The following is a 13,238-nucleotide window of genomic DNA, read 5'->3' on the forward strand; positions in this document are numbered from 1 at the left end:
GTCTCTGGCTTAATAAATCACATGCATGTCTGGAATAACATGACAAATATTGGGGAGGAAGGCATAAAGAATTTAGTGGCACAACAAAATTTGGATTACTCACCTGGGCAGGAAAGAAAAAATAACTATTGACATTTTGACTCAAACAAAAAAATCCATTTGTGGATTTCACTTTTCGGGTCACCCCCTGCCACTCTACCAGGCTCTGGACAATCTCCAAACACTAGATATGAGCTGAAATATAATCATGAAATGTGGACTCATTCTAACATTGAACTAAATGAAGCTCAATTAAGAAAAGGAAGCTTGAAAATGTTTGCAGAAGCAACTCTAAATGGCTCCAATTTTTTTTCTTGTCTGCATTATTTCTTTTTCCATGGCAGGCCAGATTTGGCCTGTGGGCCACAGTTTCTTTTAACTCCTGCCCTAGATCGATGAAAGCCAATCATGGATACTGGGAGAACTGAGAGGTAGTTGAAAAGATCATCGTGTCCATTATGGAAAAGGCAAATTGAAAAACTATATACATAACAGTAATGACCACATGCAAACCATTTGAAACAGAAAGTTGCCTGTGCACTTCTCAAACCTATTCTGAAAAGAATTAACACTTCTCTTGGTGCTATGCCCTTGTATCTCACAAATAGCATGGTCAGGATGTTGCTTCTAAACCTAAGTTTCTCCTGATAAACTTTAAACTTATTAATTCTTACCAGTCTTTCATGAAAGTTAGAGCAGCCATTTTCCAGCATGCAGACATCACCTCTTTATGTGCATGTGTATGTGCAAATACAAACAGGCATTTTGGAGGATGTCTTTGGAGCCAATAATCCAATTCTGTTGAGCCGAAACCCTGAATCATTTCAGGGGTTCTTCTCCAGAAAGATCTCTTAGCTAGGAAAAAGATCGGTTGAGCTGGGTTAGGGGACTATAATGTCTCCAAAGCTCATTATCCCCTCAAGTTTTGCAAATATAATCACCTCCCCAAATTGAGAATCATGGTTTCTTTCAAAGGTGGCTTATAGTAAGGTGATCACAAAATTATTTTCCAAACTGGGACATTTTTGAAGGTAAAATAAGTATGCCGGAGCAACAGGCATAAACCACAACATATGGTCACTCTACTTATAGTCCTCCATAGAGGAAATGTTTTAACTTCCCCCAAATAAAATGAATCTCTACACCTGTTCTTGACAGACGATGACTTGGCACTACTTTAGCACTCAGGCCCAAGGTATAAGTAATCTTGGTCTCAAACCTCTAAACCCCTTCAGTGTAAACATCAGGAGGAGCTTCTTGTTTAAGCTAGTGGTATAACACTTAAAATGGGCTACTGAGGGTGAGAAGCTGAAAATTTTTTTAATGGGGCTTGAGGGTGCTAGAGAAAACAGTAGATAATTGTTTACATCAAAATTATCACACTGGGGATAAATGACATATTGAAGTGCTCTTTGGAAAAGTAATAATTGTGTGCATAGTATTAATAGTTGGTCATGAAGACTTCAGCTTCTTTTCCATCAGAGAAGATGGTAGGGAAAGAAATCAGATCACAGTGCTTACCTACAGAAAAAGACCAAAATGATCACATTCCCTAGCAGAGGCCTGTGAATCAGTGTGGGCAATGAGGGACTGAAGGGAACAGAGACAATGAAGGTCCTCACGCCTACCTATAGCTGGCCCATAAAAGACCCTATCATCACTAAAAGGCAGCTTTCCCCAACCCTCCACTTTCCCAGCTGATGACACCCCAGACCAGATTTCCCCAAGGTTGTGATGTACTTACAAACAGAGCCACTGTTGTTTGAGAAGACACGGATGTTCACCTCTGCCTAAAAAGAAATTTTCTGGGCAAGAGAAAAGGTGTGAACTTAAAGGTAGCTCCAAGTGATGCAATCTTATCTGGTGCTCTTTGTTTTTGTTTTTCTAATTTTTATGGGTACGTAGTAGGTGTATATATTCTTTGTTTTGTTTTCAAGCAGCCCTGGAGAAGTGGCATACAGAATGTAACAAGTGCTTTGTGTCTGACCCTATGACCTTGGGTTTGAAAAGGCGCTCTGGTGGAGAAACTGTCCATTAGGGAGCTGGTGGCCAACTTTTCAGAGGAAGTAAAAGAAAAAAAATGAAAAGAAAAAATGAATAATGTCCAAACCAAAAATCTCTTAAGATGGGAAAAACAAGGAAGCCAAATGACCTACTCCTTAGTCAATCATTCCCCTTCCCTTTCATTCACTTTGGCCCTTTTCTCCTTTTGCTTACTCCTACCAGGAACACTTATATATGTGCCATCAGATAAAAGCTTAAAGATAATGTAACAGTTGAATCCATTTAGAGTCTATTTTTCTACCCTTACTAAGGGATATACAGAAGAAAAAATATTATTTACTAGAACTGGATTTAGGAACAGAGAAACTGCAACGAATGCTTCTCTGGATAGGCCAGTCCTTCTCCTACGCAAATACACTATGGTGGTCAGTGAGACCAGGACCTCCATAGTGACCGTGTCTGGGATCCATGAACCCATCTTTGTGTGCTCCAACACTTAGCACTTTTCTCATCTTTCTCCCATCTCCTAAACACAGGCAACACCACCGCACCTTTAGTTCTCTCTGCTCACTAGGTAGCTTACAGATAATCAGAAGATTGTGGAAAAAAGAAAAAGAGGGAAAAGAGACAGACTTGAAGTAAAACAGAAAGTGGCAGTACTGCAGTTGTTTGACTTTGGCAACAGGGTGCTACAGGTTTGTGTGTGTGTGTGTGTGTGTGTGTGTGTGTGTGTGTGTGTGTGTGTGAAAAAGCACTGATGCATCAAAGATTTATTCACTGAACAGGTTGATTTATTTAACAGACTTGACATATGTCAAATTCTGCCATGTACTTACATAATTGTTACCAATTTATCAGAGCTGTTATTTAGGCAAATATTTGCTTTAAAAGTATTTTCCTTTAAATGACTTTCTCTAGCTTACTGCACAATCAATCCGTGGTTCATTTAAATTATGTTATGTTAACAATAGCTATTTGGTGAAGGTCTCTCAAATCTAATCTTCCCGGAGCCATTTCATCTCTACTCAAACTCTATCCCTCTTTTTTCCTAGTAATAAATTTCTGGCTAAAATCACACCATAGGGAAAACTTTAAATATATGTACAATGTATTTTTATGTCATGGTATTTTACACTTATGATTTATGATTTACAAAAAAAGCAGTTTATCAGTATATTGTTAAAATCACAGATCTGAATGCTGTTAACCTTAAAAACTGTCTAAAAGGACAAACGCATGTGTTTTTGTATGAGTTTATGTCTGGGGGGGCCAGTTGGGAGAGCCAGGTAGAGAATTCATCAGAATAAGAGAAAGTAAATAGAGAAATTTCAAGTCTTACAAGTTTTGTTCAATCACCCTACCCCATGTGCACCAAAAAATTATATTTTTTAACTAGCATGCATGCAATCTGTCTAGATTTTTGGGGAGGTAAAATATTGGAAAGTATTTCTAAGAGACAAAAATGTCTAATCACTAGCCACCAGGGCTAGTTTCAGTTCCTCTATTGTAAATACGCTATTTGCAAAAACAAGAAGCTCATTTTTGACCTCCCAGGTTACACAGTGTGGGGACTATGAAAGACATGGAGGAAGAAAGGGAAATACCACCACCACACAAGTAAATTTTTGACCTAGTAAGCAAATACGTTTTTGTTGTTACTGCTGGGTAAAATGTATGTCTTCCAGAAATTAGACACTGTAATAAAAATGTACCAGCCCAAATTTAAATTGCTCACTAGACAGATGGTTAATTATATTCACAGCCACATATTTCACTGGGATAGAGTTTCAGACACTCAGCCAGTTTTATTTGATTAGCCGGTTTCCCAGTTAATATGTAAAATGACAGTTACTTAGGACTTTTTTGTTGCCTTCTAAAAATATTTTTTCAATAAGTGTAAATTCTCCTCAGCCATAAGAACGTCACTGCTGTAAATAAAACGTTTGGTCATATGTTACCTCATGTGTAAAAGATGTAAGGGAGATTCACCCCCCAAAACACAAATGGTCGTAAGGAGTTCAGAGAAGACCATTACAGCACCTTTTCTCACCAAGCAAAATATTCCAGGAACTCCTCCACCAAAAACAACCAAGGATATATTCAAATCCCGGGATTAAAGTGCTTTAGACATTTTTTTTAAAACAGCCTTGCCAGCCCTACAACACAAATCATGTCTTTTCAGATAACAGTCTAGAAAATGCAACATTAGAAAAAGGCCACATAGCTAAATGTAGTGCTGTGCACAGCATTCAACAATATGCTGGGAGCCAAAATCCAGAAGCAAAATATGAGACCCACTTATTCCAAAATGCAACCAGAAGCTTGATAAAAATCAAGAGTGCTGTTGTCGAAATGGGGATGCCAGTTTTTTTTTTTTTTTTTTAACTTCGAAAAAGACAGAAAACCTTGCGCGGGTGATTCGGTCCCTCACGAATCAGACAGACAGAAGCAGTCATGCTGAAATCGCTGAATTCCTCAGCGGAACGGCGCCAACTCAGCAGCGCGGTTTCCACACTTTCCCGGAGCGGGACTCCGCTCCCCGCGCCGGCTCACGGCCTTCCCGCCCTACAGGGTGTACAAGACGCGAGCCGACGTGTGCTGCGGGGCGCGGCAGAGAGAAGCGCCAGAAGCCACACAGAAAAGCGTCAATTCGACCGCCACCGAGAGCGCGAAGGGGCCACAAGCCAATTTCCGCAAAGGAGATGAGCTGGGCGAGGCTAGGTCTGGCCCCCAACTTAAACCTGTCCGCAGCCTCGGCCGAGTGGCGCGTGTCCTGGGGGCGCTCTGTGGTCGCCACAGCCGCCCGGCTTCGCACCTTTGCGGCTTTGGTCCGAGCGCCCGGCCTCGGCCGCCGCGTGGGTTTTCCCGCTCTCGCCGAAGCGTGCCATGCCCATGCCCCATTCCCTGGCCAGGCTCTACCCTGCACCAGTCCGAAAGGAGGCGGCACTCTGCCGGGCTGTGTGCGTGTAAGCGCGGCGGCTCCGGTCCGCTCGCTTCCCCTCCCCCCGCAACCCCCTTCCTACGGCGCAAGCACAGAGGCCTTTCCTAGATTGCAGTGCCTGTCAGGGCGAGCCGGGATCTCTCGCCCTAGCGGCCTCGCTCCCTCGTACACAGAAACACACATTCGCACACAGACGTCCTCCCTTCCGTTTTCCCTTCCTTCTCTTCTAGCTCGACTTACCCCAGTTCATTCCACCCCCTGCCGCCGCCACCCCGAGCCAGCCGGGGAGCCGGCGAGAAGGCCAGGAAGCTGTATGGCAGCGCTCGTACTCACCTCACAGGCCGACTCCCGAGGCGCACGTCGCTGGCGGGCTCAGGCAGCAGGCGCTGTAGCTAGCGCGGTCGCAGTCAAGGCTGGGCTGTCGCCGTCGCCGCAGCTGTTCGAGCTGCCTTAGCCGCCACCGCCGCTGCTACTGCTACTGCTGCCGCCGCCGCCGCCGCCTCTGCCTCAGCTCCATGCGCTGGGCCCGCCAGGTGGACGCGCCTCTCTCTTCGCTCGCTCCCTCAGGCTCCGCCGCCGCCGCGCTAGATGGAGTCAGAGCTGTCGGGCTCCGGCCCTGAAACTCAGAGCTTCCGCGGGTGCCCGGCTGCTCCAAGGGTCCGTGCTTCGCTTGCACTGTCGCTCGCCCCGGCTGGAGCTACCTAGCGAGCGGGCTGCGCGCTCGGCGCCTGGAGCCCGCTCTGTGCGGTGGCTGCGGGCGTCCGCGAGAGGGAGAGAGAAGGGCGGCTGCTACTGTCGCTATAGCTGTTAAAGCTATTGCTAAATGCTGCTACTGCCGCTAATGCTACTGCTGTGGCGGCGGCTGCTGCTGCTGCTGCTGATGCTACTGGTTTTCCTTCCCAGGTTCTTCCCCTGCCTCGTCCCCCTCCTCCCCCTTCCTCCTCCTCCTCCTCCTCCTACTCCTCCTCCTTCTCTTCCTCCTCCCTCTTCTCCTCCCTCTGCCGCTTTTTTCAGAGCCTCTGCAGGCACTGCCTGGTCCCCTCTTCTCCCGGAGCTGTCTCTGCCCATTCAGAAAGGTGCCCAGAGTGGGGCCGCCTCTGCTGCCACCATCGCTATTGCCCCTGCCATTGTTTCCTCCAACACGGCTGTTCTTGCTGGACGCCTTCCCCCCTCTACCCTTCTTCCCCACCACAGCTCTCCGTTTCCCTCCCGCTCTCCTTACCCTCTCTACGGTCCCTTCCTTATGTGCCCCCCCAACTCTGTCCGTCTGTCCCTCCCTCCCCTCGGGCGCCCGGGAGCGCGCACTGCGCGGCCACCTGTCATAAAGGGCGCGCACCCCCCTTCCCCATTCCCACCCCGCCCCCCACTCGCGTTTCTGCTGCCCTTCCAGTCCACCACGCCACTGGTGCGTTCTTCCCCTGGCAGACACGCAACCGGACACCACTCTCCCATGCCTTTTAGGGCAGTTGTGTGTGCGGAGAGGGGCACTCTGAAGTTTGGGGAAGAATATTTAATGGTTTAATCCACCAAGCATCTAACCATTCAACCTTTACCTACTCTTAACTTCAGGGCCTGGGCCCCCAGGACGGTGGGTCCTGTTTGAAGGGTTGGATGAAGGCAGACAATTGGGGAGGGATGTTTGGGGAATAAAGGAAAGAAGGGAAGCTGAATACGGCCAGGAAGGAAAACAGATCTGCCTGATGGCTGTCATTGAAAAATCTCTTAAGTGGTCATTTTCCTTCAGATGTCCTGGGAACTCAACAGGAAACAGCAAAACGATTGGAGAGCAACTCAGGAGGGACCATTTAGTACTTCTGGAGCCCTGGGTGCAAGGTTGAGGCCTGAGCCTCGGGAGATTTGTCACCACTAGGAGCCAAGGCAAAGATGAAAAGGTTGGTACTAGAACAGAAGGGGTAAAAGTAGCTACTTTGTGTGCACTTGCTCCAACATCATTGCCAAAGCACAGCTTCTCCAGTCAGGCAGGGCCCAAATTCAGATTTCTTTGCTGCCACAGCTACAGCCTCATTTTGCTACGAGGGCTCAGGCTTTGAGATCCGTTGTGTGCAACTTCTCATCATCACCTGTCACACAACCCCTCCCCAGAAACAGCACAGAGGTGAGGGTATATTTTCTTCTCCCTGGCAAAGTACAGGAGACAAATGTTCCAGATATCCCATTGACAATAAGATCTGGGTCAGTTTACCAAGTTTGAGGCTCTCTACCATGGGTCTTTCATTCCTGTATGGCTTTTACACTCCTCATCTCTGTGCCTTTATTTCTGTCATCCCACTTGCTTGGAAACACTCTTGTTATTTCTCCCTCTCATTTTATATCTATGAAACTCATCCATAAATAATAGCTCATCCTGAAATAATTATACTTATTGGGTCCTTACTATGTGCCAGACACTGTGCTAAGCAATTTACATGAATTATTTAATCTTCACAACAAACACAATTTTACGATCTCCATTTTACAAATGAGAAAATCGAGTCACAAGGAAGTTAGGTATATGTGTCCTGAGGATAGGGATGATATCTTATTTATCTTGCATTTATGAGACACTGTGCAAATATATTTGCATCTTTCAGGCACTGGAATAAATAAGAAGACAAAATTTGGCCTCTGCTCTCAAAAGCAAAAACAAACAAACAAACAAACAAAAAAGGTTAAACATGTAAAATGCCACCCATCTATTGGCTGGATCTCAATGTCCAGAATGAATTGCTCTTTTTCCGTTGTCGGAAAGCACGTTGTTTTCACCTATATTAACTACATATGCTATTCTTCCTTTATAAAGTTAGTTGCTTATTTGTTACCAGTTATAATTTTTTTCAATGCCCTCCAGCCAAAAACTACCAGAAACACAACTGTAGTTGAACAATTTGGGTTTACTATTTGTTAAAGTGAGGGAGAACACACACCATGGGTGTTATGGGCTGATTTGCATTTCCCCAAAAATTCATATGTTGAGGCTCTGACTATTCCCAGTACCCCAGAATGTGACTGTGCTTGGAGATAGGGCCTTTGCAGAGGATACTAAGTTAAAATAAGACCTTGAGGATGGGCCCCAATCTAATATGACTGAGGTCCTTATAAGAGGAGAAAATTAGGACACAGACAACACAAAAAGGCCATCTGCAAGCCAAGGAGATGGTGATCTCAGGAGAAACCACACCTACTGACACCTTGATCTTGGACTTTTAACCTCCAGAACTGTGAGAAAATAAATCTCAGTTGTTTTAATCACTCAGTCTGTAATATTTTGTTATGGCAGCCAGAGCAAACTAATAAAACAGGAAACCATGGGGTGTCTCAGATAAAAGGTGGTAGAAAGGACTTATTATAGGATTTGGATTTTGGTTGGGTAATTGGGGGAGGGTTTAAGAAAGTGGGAATTAATTCTACATTGAATGCTCTCAGAAAGCAAGGACAATTCTATGACTGGGCATCTTAATAAATCTTATCTATTGGGAGGTAGACTAAAGTGGAGATAAGGCTTTTGTGGGTTTTTTATCTGTGCTTAGACAAAATTATGAAGGGGCCTTGTTTTGTTTCATTTTGTCATGTTCTCAGTGTAACATTGTCTGATGTCAGTATTTGTGAGAGTGTTTGTGTCCATCAGGAGACCAGCTACGGCTTACCTGTGAGTGCCAGGTCATCTTCCAGGTGGCTTTTCTTCTTCTTTAAGGCAGGTTTAAGTGTGACTACTTAACAATGTCCATTAGTTGCGTGGCTTTGGGCAAGTTACTTTACTTGTCTGTGCTTCAGTTTCCTCATTTATGTTAATAATTGAGAAAAAAATTGTGTTAACCATGGAGTTGTTGTGGGAACTAAATGAAGGAATAAACATAATGTCCTCAGAACACTGCTTGGCACATAGGCAGCCTTCACTGAATGTGAGTTATTATCCATGTCTGTTTTCTCCAACAGACCATATAGCTTAAATTGCATATTATTATAGTTATATATTGGTACTTTTTCCTTTGCTAGGCCATGAGCTCCTTGAGGGCAGGGACAACGTGTACTGGCATGGTGATAATAGCTAACTTTTACTGAATGTTTTCAATGGGCCAGGCACAGATATTAACTGTAGTTACTCCATGAAAACTTTTGAGGGCCCATCCCTACCTTTAGACTAGCCTGGGCATTCTCTTTGTGCTCTCATAGCATTTGGGTTTACTGTAATCATTACACTTAGTATATGATACTGACACTGTCTGCTTATGTGTCTCCTTCCCTTTCTAGACTGTTCATTTATGAAGAGTAGAGCAGATACTTTCAACTTTGATGTCCATGTCTGAGCACAGTGCCCAGAACAACAGAGGCACTCAATATAAAAACACTGATTGGATTTTCAGTACATTCTTTGCTGTTTCTAGAGCGGAACTCAAATCAGGCCTATCTTAGCCTCCATCATCCCTTTCCCTGGGGTTTTATTGTCTAAAAACGTAAGAGAATCTCAAATAGAGTGGTCCTCCCTGTAAGGCAGATCAAAAGAAGAGAATCGTTGTGAGACTTCAATTCAAGAAGGTGCCATTTGGGAATAATTGGTCTCTGCTATTTAACAGTCAATGGTAGCATATTAGACCAAAGTGGAGTAATGAAGTATGAGACCAGAACCTAGAATCTTGGGTGTTAACCTTAATTCAGCCATAAACAAACTGTATGATGTTCAGAAAATTACCAGACATCTCTAAACCATAGTTTTTCCATAGGGGGCATGGAGAACATAATCTCTCCACTGGCTAATAGATTAGATAACAAAGATTAACGAGAGTTTACTGGAGTTTCTCTTTGGGAAAAACATTTCATTCCTCCATTACTTCCATGTTACATGCCTGCAAGATTCTCAGCCTCTGTAACTGGTATCATAAAATGGCTACATTCTTTCAGATGCCAGCCAAAAGCCACATCACCTCCCTATCGGCCCCACAACTCAGCCTGCTCCCAAAGAAGGGAGCTACAGTGTCTGTATATTTCTGGGGCATAACAGATGTTGACATTCTGGAGATAAACCCAGAAAGTTTCTTTCTATCATGCTGAGGCCAGACACAGGATGTCTTTCAGCCCAAATGTATGTTTTTAGCCCAGAAGGATAAAAGAAGGTGAATGACAGAAATAACATTATTATGGTATCATATGCTTATACAAAAACTAGCATATTACTTATGAAAGAAACTACCATATTACTTTTCACATAATGTACCACTATTGTGCCCAGATACTATATAGTAATTATACTAATGGCCTCTGGCTGGGATTTTATGGTGCCTTTCCCTGGTGAATTTCAAAGAATGGCCCAAAGGAACTGAAAGGGTGTTACAGAACTGAGAGGTCAACGAATCAAAACCAGCATCCGCTGTTCCTCTTGTTTGAGAGGCAGCACCCAGGGCTCCATTTAAATACAGTGGAACTGACAAGCTGGCTCAATAATTCTTTTTGTCCTAAACAGTATTAGAAAACTATAGCTCTCCTGACAATAGACAGATGTCTCATTTTTTCCCCTTACAGCATCCCTTGGAGGGGCAAGGGGATCCCTATTCTATGAGTTATTCGGCTAGTGTTTGATTTAGGCCCTGTATTAGGTCTCAGGAGGAGAAAACAGAGACAAAGACACTTTTTTTTTTTTTTTTTTGCCTCAAAGGACTTTATAGTCTAGAAGGGGAAATGGAAACACAGGAAGGCAACACTCTCAGGCTGTGCAGATTCAGGGCTGAAAGAGAGGTGAGAAAAAGGGTTCAGAATACCAAAGGAATTTGGGGGTCCCTGAGCAGGAGTGGTAGCCCAGGAAGAGAAGTATGACTGTACTAGGCAGTTAAGGAGAAGAGCATATGGAGCATGAGGAAGAGCATGAGCTGAGGAAGTGCTGAGGCAGGATGATGAGCAATGTGTTTGGGAGTCGGTTGACATGTACAGCATGTCTGGAGCCAAGGGCATGTTCAGTGGAGCAAGCAAAATTTGGAGGGGTTGGATGGGGCCACACATGAACGGCTTTGGAACTCTAGGATATATTAACCTTAAATTCTCACTCCATACTTTATAAATGTGGAAAAGAAAGGTCATGGTCACACGGTAGATAGGTAGATATCTGAGAAAGTTACCCTTGATGTTCAGACGATAGGCAATGATGAACATTTATGATTTATGATATACTTTCACACACATCATGTCTTCTGTTCATGACAATCTATTGAAACAAAGTGCCCCATAGCAGATATTCCCTTTCCTCCTACTTCCTTGAAGCCTTATAACAAACAAACAAACAAACAAACAAACAAACATAACCTGTTGATTGCACTCATTGTCCTATGGAGGTGGATCTGGGTTGTTGAGAGAGGAGGTAAATAGTAGGGCTCACAAATAGTGCCCAGATGAGCAAAGTGCTGGTTCCCAGAGTGTCTGGGGTGTCCTGCCCCCATTTGTCCAACATGCTCAGGTGCTTTGGCTGCTGTGTTCAAAGCTAGCCTGGACAAGGACAGCTCCTGCACTTGAGTACTTCTCTCGGGGTGAGCCTTTGAAACATGCTGGGACAGGGTTGAGTGACTCAAAGTTAGGGAACTGAGATCTGGAGAAAACCACTTCTATCTTTAGTTGCCAACAGCCATTGGAGAAGCCCCAGATGAAGCCAGGCCAAACAGCTCAGCACACAAGGCCCTGTTACACGGTTCTAGCCACAAGCCAAAGATGTTCGTGGCTTTGGCAGCACTGAGCAAGATGGGAGCTGTGGTGGGTGTAGTGAGGAAATGTGTCCAGCCTTAGGACAGGACCATGGACAGAGATCAGCAGGCATCTTTAACCGGTTCCCACAGTGAAGTGCAGCCCTCCATCATGCAGCTGCATGCCTGGGTGACACGGCAGTTCTGTGGGTAATGTATGGAGTGTGTGATGTGGGTTTTGGGCTTCTCAGAGTTGAATACCACCAGAGCACCCTGTGCAGTGTGAGCTCTGTCTGTCAAGCACAGACTTACAGGCCTTATTCACCATGAGAAGAATTAGTAGTGGCACTTTCAACAGTGCCACTGTTGAAGATTTCAATGTAGTCTCATGGTTCCAGGAGGAGGCACAGACTGAGCTCACCTAGCTCCAGAATCATCTGGTCCAGGATTTCTTGGACATGGTAACCTCTGCTCCCTTAAGAAAATGACCTCAAAGAACTCCTCTTCATGTGAAATCCAGTGTCTCAGAGTGTACCTCACTCCCCCATCCCCATCAAGCCAGGTAAAGGGGAGGAGGATTGAGCTGTATTATAGTAGAAAAATGCTAGAAGTGGAATTAAATAACATGGGGTTCTACCCTTTACTAATGTGATCCTGGGTGCGGTGGCTCACGCCTGAGATCTCAGCACTTTGAGAGGCTGAGGTAGAAGGATCGCTTGAGGCCAGAGGTTTGAGACCAGCCTGGGTGGCGTAGTGAGACCCCATATCATAAAAATAATAAATAAATAAATCCATAGTATTCTAATCTGTAAAAAAGGGGCCAATGATAATAATCCTGTCTTACAGAGAACATGTGAGCAGTTCATGAGTTAAGGTGTATGAAAACACCTGCAAAAGGCTTATATATAGAGGTATATAATAAATGTGTCTATTCATGCATATATTCCAGAAGCTCCTAAGATCTCTCATCCTGCAAGAAGGGTTTCCTAATTCATTGATGGAAGTATGTTTCCTTCTATCTATACTAGCAATTCCTATGATATTCTCCTTTTACCCTGTTAAATAATTGCTGTTCCTGCTTATGTTGACAATGATGGTGATAGTGATAGTATAATGTGGATAACAATGACTGGCTGAGACCATAGAATACATAATATGGGTAAAAGAGAGTGAGAGAAGAAGAATACTTTAGGAAGGAAACAGAAGCTCTGGCTTGTTTGGAGGTCTGATCTTCCCTGAACTAGCCTCTTTGGGTCCATCTACATAGGCATTCATGCCAAATCCCGAAAATATTGCACCAAAGATTCTTCAGCAAAAGGCATCCTAAGAAGCTTCTACCATCAATGGGGGGTGTATTTCAAAAGTGAATGCATAACAAGCCAGGAAAAGAGATGTTTCCATTAATCTAAAACAAATGCTTCCTGGGCATCTTTTTTGGCTACATACAAACCAATCCATTGGCATCTAGAAAATGTAGGCCGGGCGCGGTGGCTCAAGCCTGTAATCCCAGCACTTTGGGAGGCCGAGGCGGGCGGATCACAAAGTCAGGAGATCGAGACCATCCTGGCTAACATGTTGAAACCCCGTCTCTACTA

At 44.4% G+C, this 13,238-nt stretch overlaps 1 protein-coding gene across 1 annotated transcript in view; it reads right to left on the bottom strand.

Moving 5' to 3' along the window:
• The window catches only part of NEXMIF (neurite extension and migration factor), a 175,192-nt gene extending 169,314 nt beyond the window's left edge, over nucleotides 1-5,878 (bottom strand). The window contains exon 1 of the mRNA XM_032757200.2: nucleotides 5,318-5,878. The gene's annotated coding sequence lies outside the window, so the exon portion shown is untranslated. The remainder of the gene's footprint in view (nucleotides 1-5,317) is intronic.
• Between the last annotated feature and the right edge of the window lie 7,360 nt (nucleotides 5,879-13,238).

This window comes from Hylobates moloch, unplaced genomic scaffold, assembly GCF_009828535.3.
Source record: "Hylobates moloch isolate HMO894 unplaced genomic scaffold, HMol_V3 SCAFFOLD_7, whole genome shotgun sequence".
NCBI lineage: Eukaryota > Metazoa > Chordata > Mammalia > Primates > Hylobatidae > Hylobates > Hylobates moloch.